Here is a 15,589-nt window from a genome sequence, read left to right as displayed (position 1 = left end):
TACACAGTGACTGCACCAGCAGAATAGTGAGTGCAGCTCTGGGGTATAGTACAGGATGTAACTCAGGATCAGTAATGTAATGTATGTACACAGTGACTGCACCAGCAGAATAGTGAGTGCAGCTCTGGAGTATAATACAGGATGTAACTCAGGATCAGTAATGTAATGTATGTACACAGTGACTGCACCAGCAGAATAGCGAGTGCAGCTCTGGAGTATAATACAGGATGTAACTCAGGATCAGTAATGTAATGTATGTACACAGTGACTGCACCAGCAGAATAGTGAGTGCAGCTCTGGAGTATAATACAGGATGTAACTCAGGATCAGTAATGTAATATATGTACACAGTGAATGCACAAGCAGAATAGTGAGTGCAGCTCTGGGGTATAGTACAGGATGTAACTCAGGATCAGTAATGTAATGTACACAGTGACTGCACCAGCAGAATAGTGACTGCAGCTCTGGAGTATAATACAGGATGTAACTCAGGATCAGTAATGTAATGTATGTACACAGTGACTGCACCAGCAGAATAGTGAGTGCAGCTCTGGAGTATAATACAGGATGTAACTCAGGATCAGTAATGTAATGTATGTACACAGTGACTGCACCAGCAGAATAGTGAGTGCAGCTCTGGGGTATAATACAGGATGTAACTCAGGATCAGTAATGTAATATATGTACACAGTGACTGCACCAGCAGAATAGTGAGTGCAGCTCTGGGGTATAGTACAGGATGTAACTCAGGATCAGTAATGTAATGTATGTACACAGTGACTGCACCAGCAGAATAGTGAGTGCAGCTCTGGAGTATAATACAGGATGTAACTCAGGATCAGTAATGTAATGTATGTACACAGTGACTGCACCAGCAGAATAGCGAGTGCAGCTCTGGAGTATAATACAGGATGTAACTCAGGATCAGTAATGTAATGTATGTACACAGTGACTGCACCAGCAGAATAGTGAGTGCAGCTCTGGAGTATAATACAGGATGTAACTCAGGATCAGTAATGTAATATATGTACACAGTGAATGCACAAGCAGAATAGTGAGTGCAGCTCTGGGGTATAGTACAGGATGTAACTCAGGATCAGTAATGTAATGTACACAGTGACTGCACCAGCAGAATAGTGACTGCAGCTCTGGAGTATAATACAGGATGTAACTCAGGATCAGTAATGTAATGTATGTACACAGTGACTGCACCAGCAGAATAGTGAGTGCAGCTCTGGAGTATAATACAGGATGTAACTCAGGATCAGTAATGTAATGTATGTACACAGTGACTGCACCAGCAGAATAGTGAGTGCAGCTCTGGAGTATAATACAGGATGTAACTCAGGATCAGTAATGTAATGTATGTACACAGTGACTGCAACAGCAGAATAGTGAGTGCAGCTCTGGAGTATAATACAGGATGTAACTCAGGATCAGTAATGTAATGTATGTACACAGTGACTGCACCAGCAGAATAGTGAGTGCACCTCTGGAGTATAATACAGGATGTAACTCAGGATCAGTAATGTAATGTATGTACACAGTGACTGCACCAGCAGAATAGTGAGTGCAGCTCTGGAGTATAATACAGGATGTAACTCAGGATCTGTAATGTATGTACACAGTGACTGCACCAGCAGAATAGTGAGTGCAGCTCTGGAGTATAATACAGGTGGTAACTCAGGATCAGTATTGTAATGTATGTACACAGTGACTGCACCAGCAGAATAGTGAGTGCAGCTCTGGAGTATAATACAGGATGTAACTCAGCATCAGTAATGTAATGTATGTACACAGTGACTGCACCAGCAGAATAGTGAGTGCAGCTCTGGAGTATAATACAGGAGGTAACTCAGGATCAGTAATGTAATGTATGTACACGTGACTGCACCAGCAGAATAGTGAGTGCAGCTCTGGAGTATAATACAGGATGTAACTCAGGATCAGTAATGTAATGTATGTACACAGTGACTGCACCAGCAGAATAGTGAATGCAGCTCTGGAGTATAATACAGGAGGTAACTCAGGATCAGTAATCTAATGTATGTACACAGTGACTACACCAGCAGAATAGTGAGTGCAGCTCAGGAGTATAATACAGTATGTAACTCAGGATCAGTAATGTAATGTATGTACACAGTGACTGCACCAGCAGAATAGTGAGTGCAGCTCTGGAGTATAATGCAGGATGTAACTCAGGATCAGTAATGTAATGTATGTACAAAGTGACTCCACCAGCAGAATAGTGAGTGCAGCTCTGGAGTATAATACAGGATGTAACTCAGGATCAGTAATGTAATGTATGTACACAGTGACTGCACCAGCGGAATAGTGAGTGCAGCTCTGGAGTATAATACATGATGTAACTCAGGATCAGTAATGTAATGTATATGCACAGTGACTGCATCAGCAGAGTAGTGAGTGCAGCTCTGGAGTATAATACAGAATGTAACTCAGGATCAGTAGTGTAATATATGTACACAGTGACTGCACCAGCAGAATAGTGAGTGCAGCTCTGGAGTATAATACAGGATGTAACTCAGGATCAGTAATGTAATGTATGTACACAGTGACAGCACCAGCAGAATAGAGAGTGCAGCTCTGGAGTATAATACAGGACGTAACTCAGGATCAGTAATGTAATGTATGTACACAGTGACTCCACCAGCAGAATAGTGAGTGCAGCTCTGGAGTATCATACAGGATGTAACTCAGGATCAGTAGACGATCAGTAATGTAATGTATGTACACAGTGACTGCACAAGCAGAATAGTGAGTGCAGCTCTGGAGTATAATACAAGGATGTAACTCAGGATCAGTAATGTAATGTATGTACACAGTGACTGCACCAGCAGAATAGTGAGTGCAGCTCTGAAGTATAATACAGGATGTAACTCAGGATCAGTAATGTAATGTATGTACACAGTGACTGCACCAGCAGAATAGTGAGTGCAGCTCTGGAGTATAATACAGGATGTAACTCAGGATCAGTAATGTAATGTATATACACAGTAACTGCACCAGCAGAATAGTGAGTGCAGCTCTGGAGTATAATACAGGATGTAACTCAGGATCAGTAATGTAATGTTTGTACACAGTGACTGCACCAGCAGAATAGTGAGTGCAGCTCTGGGGTATAATACAGGATGTAACTCAGGATCAGTACAGGATCAGTAATGTAATGTACGTACACAGTGACTGCACCAGCAGAATAGTGAGTGCAGCTCTGGAGTATAATACAGGATGTAACTCCGGATCAGTAATGTAATGTATGTACACAGTGACTGCACCAGCAGAATAGTGAGTGCAGCTCTGAAGTATAATACAGGATGTAACTCAGGATCAGTAATGTAATGTATGTACACAGTGACTGCACCAGCAGAATAGTGAGTGCAGCTCTGGAGTATAATACAGGATGTAACTCAGGATCAGTAATGTAATGTATGTACACAGTGACTGCACCAGCAGAATAGTGAGTGCAGCTCTGGAGTATAATACAGGATGTAACTCAGGATCTGTAATGTATGTACACAGTGACTGCACCAGCAGAATAGTGAGTGCAGCTCTGGAGTATAATACAGGAGGTAACTCAGGATCAGTAATGTAATGTATGTACACAGCGACTGCACCAGCAGAATAGTGAGTGCAGCTCTGGAGTATAATACAGGATGTAACTCAGGATCTGTAATGTATGTACAAAGTGACTGCACCAGCAGAATAGTGAGTGCAGCTCTGGAGTATAATACAGGATGTAACTCAGGATCAGTAATGTAATGTATGTACACAGTGACTGCACCAGCAGAATAGTGACTGCAGCTCTGGAGTATAATACAGGATGTAACTCAGGATCAGTAATGTAATGTATGTACACAGTGACTGCACCAGCAGAATAGTGAGTGCAGCTCTGGAGTATAATACAGGATGTAACTCAGGATCAGTAATGTAATGTATGTACACAGTGACTGCACCAGCAGAATAGTGAGTGCTGCTCTGGAGTATAATACAGGATGTAACTCAGGATCAGTAATGTAATGTATGTACACAGTGACTGCAACAGCAGAATAGTGAGTGCAGCTCTGGAGTATAATACAGGATGTAACTCAGGATCAGTAATGTAATGTATGTACACAGTGACTGCACGAGCAGAATAGTGAGTGCACCTCTGGAGTATAATACAGGATGTAACTCAGGATCAGTAATGTAATGTATGTACACAGTGACTGCACCAGCAGAATAGTGAGTGCAGCTCTGGAGTATAATACAGGATGTAACTCAGGATCTGTAATGTATGTACACAGTGACTGCACCAGCAGAATAGTGAGTGCAGCTCTGGAGTATAATACAGGATGTAACTCAGGATCAGTAATGTAATGTATATACACAGTAACTGCACCAGCAGAATAGTGAGTGCAGCTCTGGAGTATAATACAGGATGTAACTCAGGATCAGTAATGTAATGTATGTACACAGTGACTGCACCAGCAGAATAGTGAGTGCAGCTCTGGAGTATAATACAGGATGTAACTCAGGATCAGTAATGTAATATATGTACACAGTGAATGCACAAGCAGAATAGTGAGTGCAGCTCTGGGGTATAGTACAGGATGTAACTCAGGATCAGTAATGTAATGTACACAGTGACTGCACCAGCAGAATAGTGACTGCAGCTCTGGAGTATAATACAGGATGTAACTCAGGATCAGTAATGTAATGTATGTACACAGTGACTGCACCAGCAGAATAGTGAGTGCAGCTCTGGAGTATAATACAGGATGTAACTCAGGATCAGTAATGTAATGTATGTACACAGTGACTGCACCAGCAGAATAGTGAGTGCAGCTCTGGAGTATAATACAGGATGTAACTCAGGATCAGTAATGTAATGTATGTACACAGTGACTGCAACAGCAGAATAGTGAGTGCAGCTCTGGAGTATAATACAGGATGTAACTCAGGATCAGTAATGTAATGTATGTACACAGTGACTGCACCAGCAGAATAGTGAGTGCACCTCTGGAGTATAATACAGGATGTAACTCAGGATCAGTAATGTAATGTATGTACACAGTGACTGCACCAGCAGAATAGTGAGTGCAGCTCTGGAGTATAATACAGGATGTAACTCAGGATCTGTAATGTATGTACACAGTGACTGCACCAGCAGAATAGTGAGTGCAGCTCTGGAGTATAATACAGGTGGTAACTCAGGATCAGTATTGTAATGTATGTACACAGTGACTGCACCAGCAGAATAGTGAGTGCAGCTCTGGAGTATAATACAGGATGTAACTCAGCATCAGTAATGTAATGTATGTACACAGTGACTGCACCAGCAGAATAGTGAGTGCAGCTCTGGAGTATAATACAGGAGGTAACTCAGGATCAGTAATGTAATGTATGTACACGTGGCTGCACCAGCAGAATAGTGAGTGCAGCTCTGGAGTATAATACAGGATGTAACTCAGGATCAGTAATGTAATGTATGTACACAGTGACTGCACCAGCAGAATAGTGAATGCAGCTCTGGAGTATAATACAGGAGGTAACTCAGGATCAGTAATCTAATGTATGTACACAGTGACTACACCAGCAGAATAGTGAGTGCAGCTCAGGAGTATAATACAGTATGTAACTCAGGATCAGTAATGTAATGTATGTACACAGTGACTGCACCAGCAGAATAGTGAGTGCAGCTCTGGAGTATAATGCAGGATGTAACTCAGGATCAGTAATGTAATGTATGTACAAAGTGACTCCACCAGCAGAATAGTGAGTGCAGCTCTGGAGTATAATACAGGATGTAACTCAGGATCAGTAATGTAATGTATGTACACAGTGACTGCACCAGCGGAATAGTGAGTGCAGCTCTGGAGTATAATACATGATGTAACTCAGGATCAGTAATGTAATGTATATGCACAGTGACTGCATCAGCAGAGTAGTGAGTGCAGCTCTGGAGTATAATACAGAATGTAACTCAGGATCAGTAGTGTAATATATGTACACAGTGACTGCACCAGCAGAATAGTGAGTGCAGCTCTGGAGTATAATACAGGATGTAACTCAGGATCAGTAATGTAATGTATGTACACAGTGACTGCACCAGCAGAATAGAGAGTGCAGCTCTGGAGTATAATACAGGACGTAACTCAGGATCAGTAATGTAATGTATGTACACAGTGACTCCACCAGCAGAATAGTGAGTGCAGCTCTGGAGTATCATACAGGATGTAACTCAGGATCAGTAGACGATCAGTAATGTAATGTATGTACACAGTGACTGCACAAGCAGAATAGTGAGTGCAGCTCTGGAGTATAATACAAGGATGTAACTCAGGATCAGTAATGTAATGTATGTACACAGTGACTCCACCAGCAGAATAGTGAGTGCAGCTCTGGAGTATAATACAGGATGTAACTCAGGATCAGTAATGTAATGTATATACACAGTAACTGCACCAGCAGAATAGTGAGTGCAGCTCTGGAGTATAATACAGGATGTAACTCAGGATCAGTAATGTAATGTTTGTACACAGTGACTGCACCAGCAGAATAGTGAGTGCAGCTCTGGGGTATAATACAGGATGTAACTCAGGATCAGTACAGGATCAGTAATGTAATGTACGTACACAGTGACTGCACCAGCAGAATAGTGAGTGCAGCTCTGGAGTATAATACAGGATGTAACTCCGGATCAGTAATGTAATGTATGTACACAGTGACTGCACCAGCAGAATAGTGAGTGCAGCTCTGAAGTATAATACAGGATGTAACTCAGGATCAGTAATGTCATGTATGTACACAGTGACTGCACCAGCAGAATAGTGAGTGCAGCTCTGGAGTATAATACAGGATGTAACTCAGGATCAGTAATGTAATGTATGTACACAGTGACTGCACCAGCAGAATAGTGAGTGCAGCTCTGGAGTATAATACAGGATGTAACTCAGGATCTGTAATGTATGTACAAAGTGACTGCACCAGCAGAATAGTGAGTGCAGCTCTGGAGTATAATACAGGAGGTAACTCAGGATCAGTAATGTAATGTATGTACACAGCGACTGCACCAGCAGAATAGTGAGTGCAGCTCTGGAGTATAATACAGGATGTAACTCAGGATCTGTAATGTATGTACAAAGTGACTGCACCAGCAGAATAGTGAGTGCAGCTCTGGAGTATAATACAGGATGTAACTCAGGATCAGTAATGTAATGTATGTACACAGTGACTGCACCAGCAGAATAGTGAGTGCAGCTCTGGAGTATAATACAGGATGTAACTCAGGATCAGTAATGTAATGTATGTACACAGTGACTGCACCAGCAGAATAGTGAGTGCAGCTCTGGGGTATAATACAGGATGTAACTCAGTATCAGTACAGGATCAGTAATGTAATGTACGTACACAGTGACTGCACCAGCAGAATAGTGAGTGCAGCTCTGGAGTATAATACAGGATGTAACTCCGGATCAGTAATGTAATGTATGTACACAGTGACTGCACCAGCAGAATAGTGAGTGCAGCTCTGGAGCATAATACAGGATGTAACTCAGGATCAGTAATGTAATGTATGTACACAGTGACTGCACCAGCAGAATAGTGAGTGCAGCTCTGGAGTATAATACAGGATGTAACTCAGGATCAGTAATGTAATGTATGTACACAGTGACTGCACCAGCAGAATAGTGAGTGCAGCTCTGGAGTATAATACAGGATGTAACTCAGGATCAGTAATGTAATGTATGTACACAGTGACTGCACCAGCAGAATAGTGAGTGCAGCTCTGGAGTATAATACAGGATGTAACTCAGGATCTGTAATGTATGTACAAAGTGACTGCACCAGCAGAATAGTGAGTGCAGCTCTGGAGTATAATACAGGAGGTAACTCAGGATCCGTAATGTAATGTATGTACACAGTGACTGCACCAGCAGAATAGTGAGTGCAGCTCTGGAGTATAATACAGGATGTAACTCAGGATCTGTAATGTATGTACAAAGTGACTGCACCAGCAGAATAGTGAGTGCAGCTCTGGAGTTTAATACAGGATGTAACTCAGGATCAGTAATGTAATGTATATACACAGTAACTGCACCAGCAGAATAGTGAGTGCAGCTCTGGAGTATAATACAGGATGTAACTCAGGATCAGTAATGTAATGTTTGTACACAGTGACTGCACCAGCAGAATAGTGAGTGCAGCTCTGGAGTATAATACAGGATGTAACTCAGGATCAGTAATGTAATGTATGTACACAGTGACTGCACCAGCAGAATAGTGAGTGCAGCTCTGGAGTATAATACAGGATGTAACTCAGGATCTGTAATGTATGTACAAAGTGACTGCACCAGCAGAATAGTGAGTGCAGCTCTGGAGTATAATACAGGAGGTAACTCAGGATCAGTAATGTAATGTATGTACACAGTGACTGCACCAGCAGAATAGTGAGTGCAGCTCTGGAGTATAATACAGGATGTAACTCAGGATCTGTAATGTATGTACAAAGTGACTGCACCAGCAGAATAGTGAGTGCAGCTCTGGAGTTTAATACAGGATGTAACTCAGGATCAGTAATGTAATGTATATACACAGTAACTGCACCAGCAGAATAGTGAGTGCAGCTCTGGAGTATAATACAGGATGTAACTCAGGATCAGTAATGTAATGTTTGTACACAGTGACTGCACCAGCAGAATAGTGAGTGCAGCTCTGGAGTATAATACAGGATGTAACTCAGGATCAGTAATGTAATGTATATACACAGTAACTGCACCAGCAGAATAGTGAGTGCAGCTCTGGAGTATAATACAGGATGTAACTCAGGATCAGTAATGTAATGTTTGTACACAGTGACTGCACCAGCAGAATAGTGAGTGCAGCTCTGGGGTATAATACAGGATGTAACTCAGGATCAGTACAGGATCAGTAATGTAATGTATGTACACAGTGACTGCACCAGCAGAATAGTGAGTGCATCTCTGGAGTATAATACAGGATGTAACTCCGGATCAGTAATGTAATGTATGTACACAGTGACTGCACCAGCAGAATAGTGAGTGCAGCTCTGAAGTATAATACAGGATGTAACTCAGGATCAGTAATGTAATGTATGTACACAGTGACTGCACCAGCAGAATAGTGAGTGCAGCTCTGGAGTATAATTCAGGATGTAACTCAGGATCAGTAATGTAATGTATGTACACAGTGACTGCACCAGCAGAATAGTGAGTGCAGCTCTGGAGTATAATACAGGATGTAACTCAGGATCTGTAATGTATGTACAAAGTGACTGCACCAGCAGAATAGTGAGTGCAGCTCTGGAGTATAATACAGGAGGTAACTCAGGATCAGTAATGTAATGTATGTACACAGTGACTGCACCAGCAGAATAGTGAGTGCAGCTCTGGAGTATAATACAGGATGTAACTCAGGATCTGTAATGTATGTACAAATTGACTGCACCAGCAGAATAGTGAGTGCAGCTCTGGAGTATAATACAGGATGTAACTCAGGATCAGTAATGTAATGTATGTACACAGTGACTGCACCAGCAGAATAGTGACTGCAGCTCTGGAGTATAATACAGGATGTAACTCAGGATCAGTAATGTAATGTATGTACACAGTGACTGCACCAGCAGAATAGTGAGTGCAGCTCTGGAGTATAATACAGGATGTAACTCAGGATCAGTAATGTAATGTATGTACACAGTGACTGCACCAGCAGAATAGTGAGTGCTGCTCTGGAGTATAATACAGGATGTAACTCAGGATCAGTAATGTAATGTATGTACACAGTGACTGCAACAGCAGAATAGTGAGTGCAGCTCTGGAGTATAATACAGGATGTAACTCAGGATCAGTAATGTAATGTATGTACACAGTGACTGCACCAGCAGAATAGTGAGTGCACCTCTGGAGTATAATACAGGATGTAACTCAGGATCAGTAATGTAATGTATGTACACAGTGACTGCACCAGCAGAATAGTGAGTGCAGCTCTGGAGTATAATACAGGATGTAACTCAGGATCTGTAATGTATGTACACAGTGACTGCACCAGCAGAATAGTGAGTGCAGCTCTGGAGTATAATACAGGATGTAACTCAGGATCAGTAATGTAATGTATGTACACAGTGACTGCACCAGCAGAATAGTGAGTGCAGCTCTGGAGTATAATACAGGTGGTAACTCAGGATCAGTATTGTAATGTATGTACACAGTGACTGCACCAGCAGAATAGTGAGTGCAGCTCTGGAGTATAATACAGGATGTAATTCAAGATCAGTAATGTAATGTATGTACACGTGACTGCACCAGCAGAATAGTGAGTGCAGCTCTGGAGTATAATACAGGATGTAACTCAGGATCAGTAATGTAATGTATGTACACAGTGACTGCACCAGCAGAATAGTGAGTGCAGCTCTGGAGTATAATACAGGAGGTAACTCAGGATCAGTAATGTATGTACACAGTGACTGCACCAGCAGAATAGTGAGTGCAGCTCTGGAGTATAATGCAGGATGTAACTCAGGATCAGTAATGTAATGTATGTACACAGTGACTCCCCAGAAGAATAGTGAGTGCAGCTCTGGAGTATAATACAGGATGTAACTCAGGATCAGTAATGTAATGTATGTACACAGTGACTGCACCAGCAGAATAGTGAGTGCAGCTCTGGAGTATAATACATGATGTAACTCAGGATCAGTAATGTAATGCATGTGCACAGTGACTGCATCAGCAGAGTAGTGAGTGCAGCTCTGGAGTATAATACAGAATGTAACTCAGGATCAGTAGTGTAATATATGTACACAGTGACTGCACCAGCAGAATAGTGAGTGCAGCTCTGGAGTATAATACAGGATGTAACTCAGGATCAGTACAGGATCAGTAATGTAATGTATGTACACAGTGACTGCACCAGCAGAATAGTGAGTGCAGCTCTGGGGTATAATACAGGATGTAACTCAGGATCAGTAATGTAATGTATGTACACAGTGACTGCCCCAGCAGAATAGTGAGTGCAGCTCTGGAGTATAATACAGGATGTAACTCAGGATCAGTAATGTAATGTATGTACACAGTGACTGCACCAGCAGAATAGTGAGCGCAGCTCTGGAGTATAATACAGGATGTAACTCCGGATCAGTAATGTAATGCATGTGCACAGTGACTGCATCAGCAGAGTAGTGAGTGCAGCTCTGGAGTATAATACAGAATGTAACTCAGGATCAGTAGTGTAATATATGTACACAGTGACTGCACCAGCAGAATAGTGAGTGCAGCTCTGGAGTATAATACAGGATGTAACTCAGGATCAGTACAGGATCAGTAATGTAATGTATGTACACAGTGACTGCATCAGCAGAGTAGTGAGTGCAGCTCTGGAGTATAATACAGAATGTAACTCAGGATCAGTAGTGTAATATATGTACACAGTGACTGCACCAGCAGAATAGTGAGTACAGCTCTGGAGTATAATACAGGATGTAACTCAGGATCAGTAATGTAATGTATGTACACAGTGACTGCACCAGCAGAATAGTGAGTGCAGCTCTGGGGTATAATACAGGATGTAACTCAGGATCAGTACAGGATCAGTAATGTAATGTACGTACACAGTGACTGCACCAGCAGAATAGTGAGTGCAGCTCTGGAGTATAATACAGGATGTAACTCAGGATCAGTAATGTAATGTATGTACACAGTGACTGCACCAGCAGAATAGTGAGTGCAGCTCTGGAGTATAATACAGGATGTAACTCAGGATCAGTAATGTAATATATGTACACAGTGAATGCACAAGCAGAATAGTGAGTGCAGCTCTGGGGTATAGTACAGGATGTAACTCAGGATCAGTAATGTAATGTATGTACACAGTGACTGCACCAGCAGAATAGTGACTGCAGCTCTGGAGTATAATACAGGATGTAACTCAGGATCAGTAATATAATGTATGTACACAGTGACTGCACCAGCAGAATAGTGAGTGCAGCTCTGGAGTATAATACAGGATGTAACTCAGGATCAGTAATGTAATGTATGTACACAGTGACTGCACCAGCAGAATAGTGAGTGCAGCTCTGGAGTATAATACAGGATGTAACTCAGGATCAGTAATGTAATGTATGTACACAGTGACTGCAACAGCAGAATAGTGAGTGCAGCTCTGGAGTATAATACAGGATGTAACTCAGGATCAGTAATGTAATGTATGTACACAGTGACTGCACCAGCAGAATAGTGAGTGCAGCTCTGGAGTATAATACAGGATGTAACTCAGGATCAGTAATGTATGTACACAGTGACTGCACCAGCAGAATAGTGAGTGCAGCTCTGGAGTATAATACAGGATGTAACTCAGGATCAGTAATGTAATATATGTACACAGTGAATGCACAAGCAGAATAGTGAGTGCAGCTCTGGGGTATAGTACAGGATGTAACTCAGGATCAGTAATGTAATGTATGTACACAGTGACTGCACCAGCAGAATAGTGAGTGCAGCTCTGGAGTATAATACAGGATGTAACTCAGGATCAGTAATGTAATATATGTACACAGTGAATGCACAAGCAGAATAGTGAGTGCAGCTCTGGGGTATAGTACAAGATGTAACTCAGGATCAGTAATGTAATGTATGTACACAGTGACTGCACCAGCAGAATAGTGAGTGCACCTCTGGAGTATAATACAGGAGGTAACTCAGGATCAGTAATGTAATGTATGTACACAGTGACTGCACCAGCAGAATACTGAGTGCAGCTCTGGAGTATAATACAGGATGTAACTCAGGATCTGTAATGTATGTACACAGTGACTGCACCAGCAGAATAGTGAGTGCAGCTCTGGAGTATAACACAGGTGGTAACTCAGGATCAGTATTGTAATGTATGTACACAGTGACTGCACCAGCAGAATAGTGAGTGCAGCTCTGGAATATAATACAGGATGTAACTCAGCATCAGTAATGTAATGTATGTACACAGTGACTCCACCAGCAGAATAGTGAGTGCAGCTCTGGAGTATAATACAGGATGTAACTCAGGATCAGTAATGTAATGTATGTACACGTGACTGCACCAGCAGAATAGTGAGTGCAGCTCTGGAGTATAATACAGGAGGTAACTCAGGATCAGTAATGTAATGTATGTACACGTGACTGCACCAGCAGAATAGTGAGTGCAGCTCTGGAGTATAATACAGGATGTAACTCAGGATCAGTAATGTAATGTATGTACACAGTGACTGCACCAGCAGAATAGTGAGTGCAGCTCTGGAGTATAATACAGGAGGTAACTCAGGATCAGTAATGTAATGTATGTACACAGTGACTCCACCAGCAGAATAGTGAGTGCAGCTGTGGAGTATAATACAGGATGTAACTCAGGATCAGTAATGTAATGTATGTACACAGTGACTCCACCAGCAGAATAGTGAGTGCAGCTCTGGAGTATAATATATGATGTAACTCAGGATCAGTAATGTAATGTATGTGCACAGTGACTGCATCAGCAGAGTAGTGAGTGCAGCTCTGGAGTATAATACAGAATGTAACTCCGGATCAGTAGTGTAATATATGTACACAGTGACTGCACCAGCAGAATAGTGAGTGCAGCTCTGGAGTATAATACAGGATGTAACTCAGGATCAGTAATGTAATGTATGTACACAGTGACTGCACCAGCAGAATAGAGAGTGCATCTCTGGAGTATAATACAGGACGTAACTCAGGATCAGTAATGTAATGTATGTACACAGTGACTCCACCAGCAGAATAGTGAGTGCAGCTCTGGAATATCATACAAGATGTAACTCAGGATCAGTAGACGATCAGTAATGTAATGTATGTACACAGTGACTGCACAAGCAGAATAGTGAGTGCAGCTTTGGAGTATAATACAAGGATGTAACTCAGGATCAGTAATGTAATGTATGTACACAGTGACTCCACCAGCAGAATAGTGAGTGCAGCTCTGGAGTATAATACAGGATGTAACTCAGGATCAGTAATGTAATGTATATACACAGTAACTGCACCAGCAGAATAGTGAGTGCAGCTCTGGAGTATAATACAGGATGTAACTCAGGATCAGTAATGTAATGTTTGTACACAGTGACTGCACCAGCAGAATAGTGAGTGCAGCTCTGGGGTATAATACAGGATGTAACTCAGGATCAGTACAGGATCAGTAATGTAATGTACGTACACAGTGACTGCACCAGCAGAATAGTGAGTGCAGCTCTGGAGTAAAATACAGGATGTAACTCCGGATCAGTAATGTAATGTATGTACACAGTGACTGCACCAGCAGAATAGTGAGTGCAGCTCTGAAGTATAATACAGGATGTAACTCAGGATCAGTAATGTAATGTATGTACACAGTGACTGCACCAGCAGATTAGTGAGTGCAGCTCTGGAGTATAATACAGGATGTAACTCAGGATCAGTAATGTAATGTATGTACACAGTGACTGCACCAGCAGAATAGTGAGTGCAGCTCTGGAGTATAATACAGGATGTAACTCAGGATCTGTAATGTATGTACAAAGTGACTGCACCAGCAGAATAGTGAGTGCAGCTCTGGAGTATAATACAGGATGTAACTCAGGATCAGTAATGTAATGTATGTACACAGTGACTGCACCAGCAGAATAGTGAGTGCAGCTCTGGAGTATAATACAGGATGTAACTCAGGATCAGTAATGTAATGTATGTACACAGTGACTGCACCAGCAGAATAGTGAGTGCAGCTCTGGAGTATAATACAGGATGTAACTCAGGATCAGTAATGTAATGTATGTACACAGTGACTGCACCAGCAGAATAGTGAGTGCTGCTCTGGAGTATAATACAGGATGTAACTCAGGATCAGTAATGTAATGTATGTACACAGTGACTGCAACAGCAGAATAGTGAGTGCAGCTCTGGAGTATAATACAGGATGTAACTCAGGATCAATAATGTAATGTATGTACACAGTGACTGCACCAGCAGAATAGTGAGTGCAGCTCTGGAGTATAATACAGGATGTAACTCAGGATCTGTAATGTATGTGTGGCACCCCAGGGGTCTGGTTTCCACGGTAACAGCAATGTTATGTCTGAGAGCAGGTGGGAGGTCTCTTGGTCAGGGATCCTATGCATGCCACACCTCCTGCCCAGTCCTGGGAGGGGAAAAACTTCCCCTATATAAACCTAGGGCTGAGGCAGGGTTAGTGAGTAGAGAAGAAGTAGAGACAGAGAAGAGAAGCAGATATAGGAAAAGAACATCAGGAGCTCTGTGGGAGCAGTGCTATAAGGAGTCAGGGGCTGGCAGCTGCAGAGCTCGCCCTGACTGAGAAGCTATCACCGGACCCGGAGTCCGAGGCTGTGGGGACTAATCTTTACCCAGTAGCAGAAACCGCCCGGCAGGGGATTTCAGGTCCTCTGGCCAAGAAACCCGAAGGCACGGTCACACGCGTGGGACCAGCACCGCCGTCGTGGAGCGGACGCCACAAGAAGGCCCCGAGTCACCGGCCATACGGGTGAGCACCACACGGTACACTCAGGGACGTGGGCTACTTTTACCCGCCTCTAGCAAGG

General features: G+C 42.5%; 1 protein-coding gene across 3 annotated transcripts in view; it reads left to right on the top strand.

The window, feature by feature from the left end:
- HPN (hepsin) overlaps nucleotides 1-15,589 on the top strand; it is an 84,825-nt gene that overhangs the window by 51,672 nt on the left and 17,564 nt on the right. The gene's annotated exons all lie outside the window — the stretch shown is intronic.

Source organism: Phyllobates terribilis, unplaced genomic scaffold (assembly GCF_046119375.1).
Source record: "Phyllobates terribilis strain yellow unplaced genomic scaffold, ASM4611937v1 Scaffold_12__6_contigs__length_324123572, whole genome shotgun sequence".
Taxonomy (NCBI): Eukaryota; Metazoa; Chordata; class Amphibia; order Anura; family Dendrobatidae; genus Phyllobates; species Phyllobates terribilis.
Note: the sequence above shows the minus strand (reverse complement) of the source record. Positions and strands in the feature narration are given on the sequence as shown.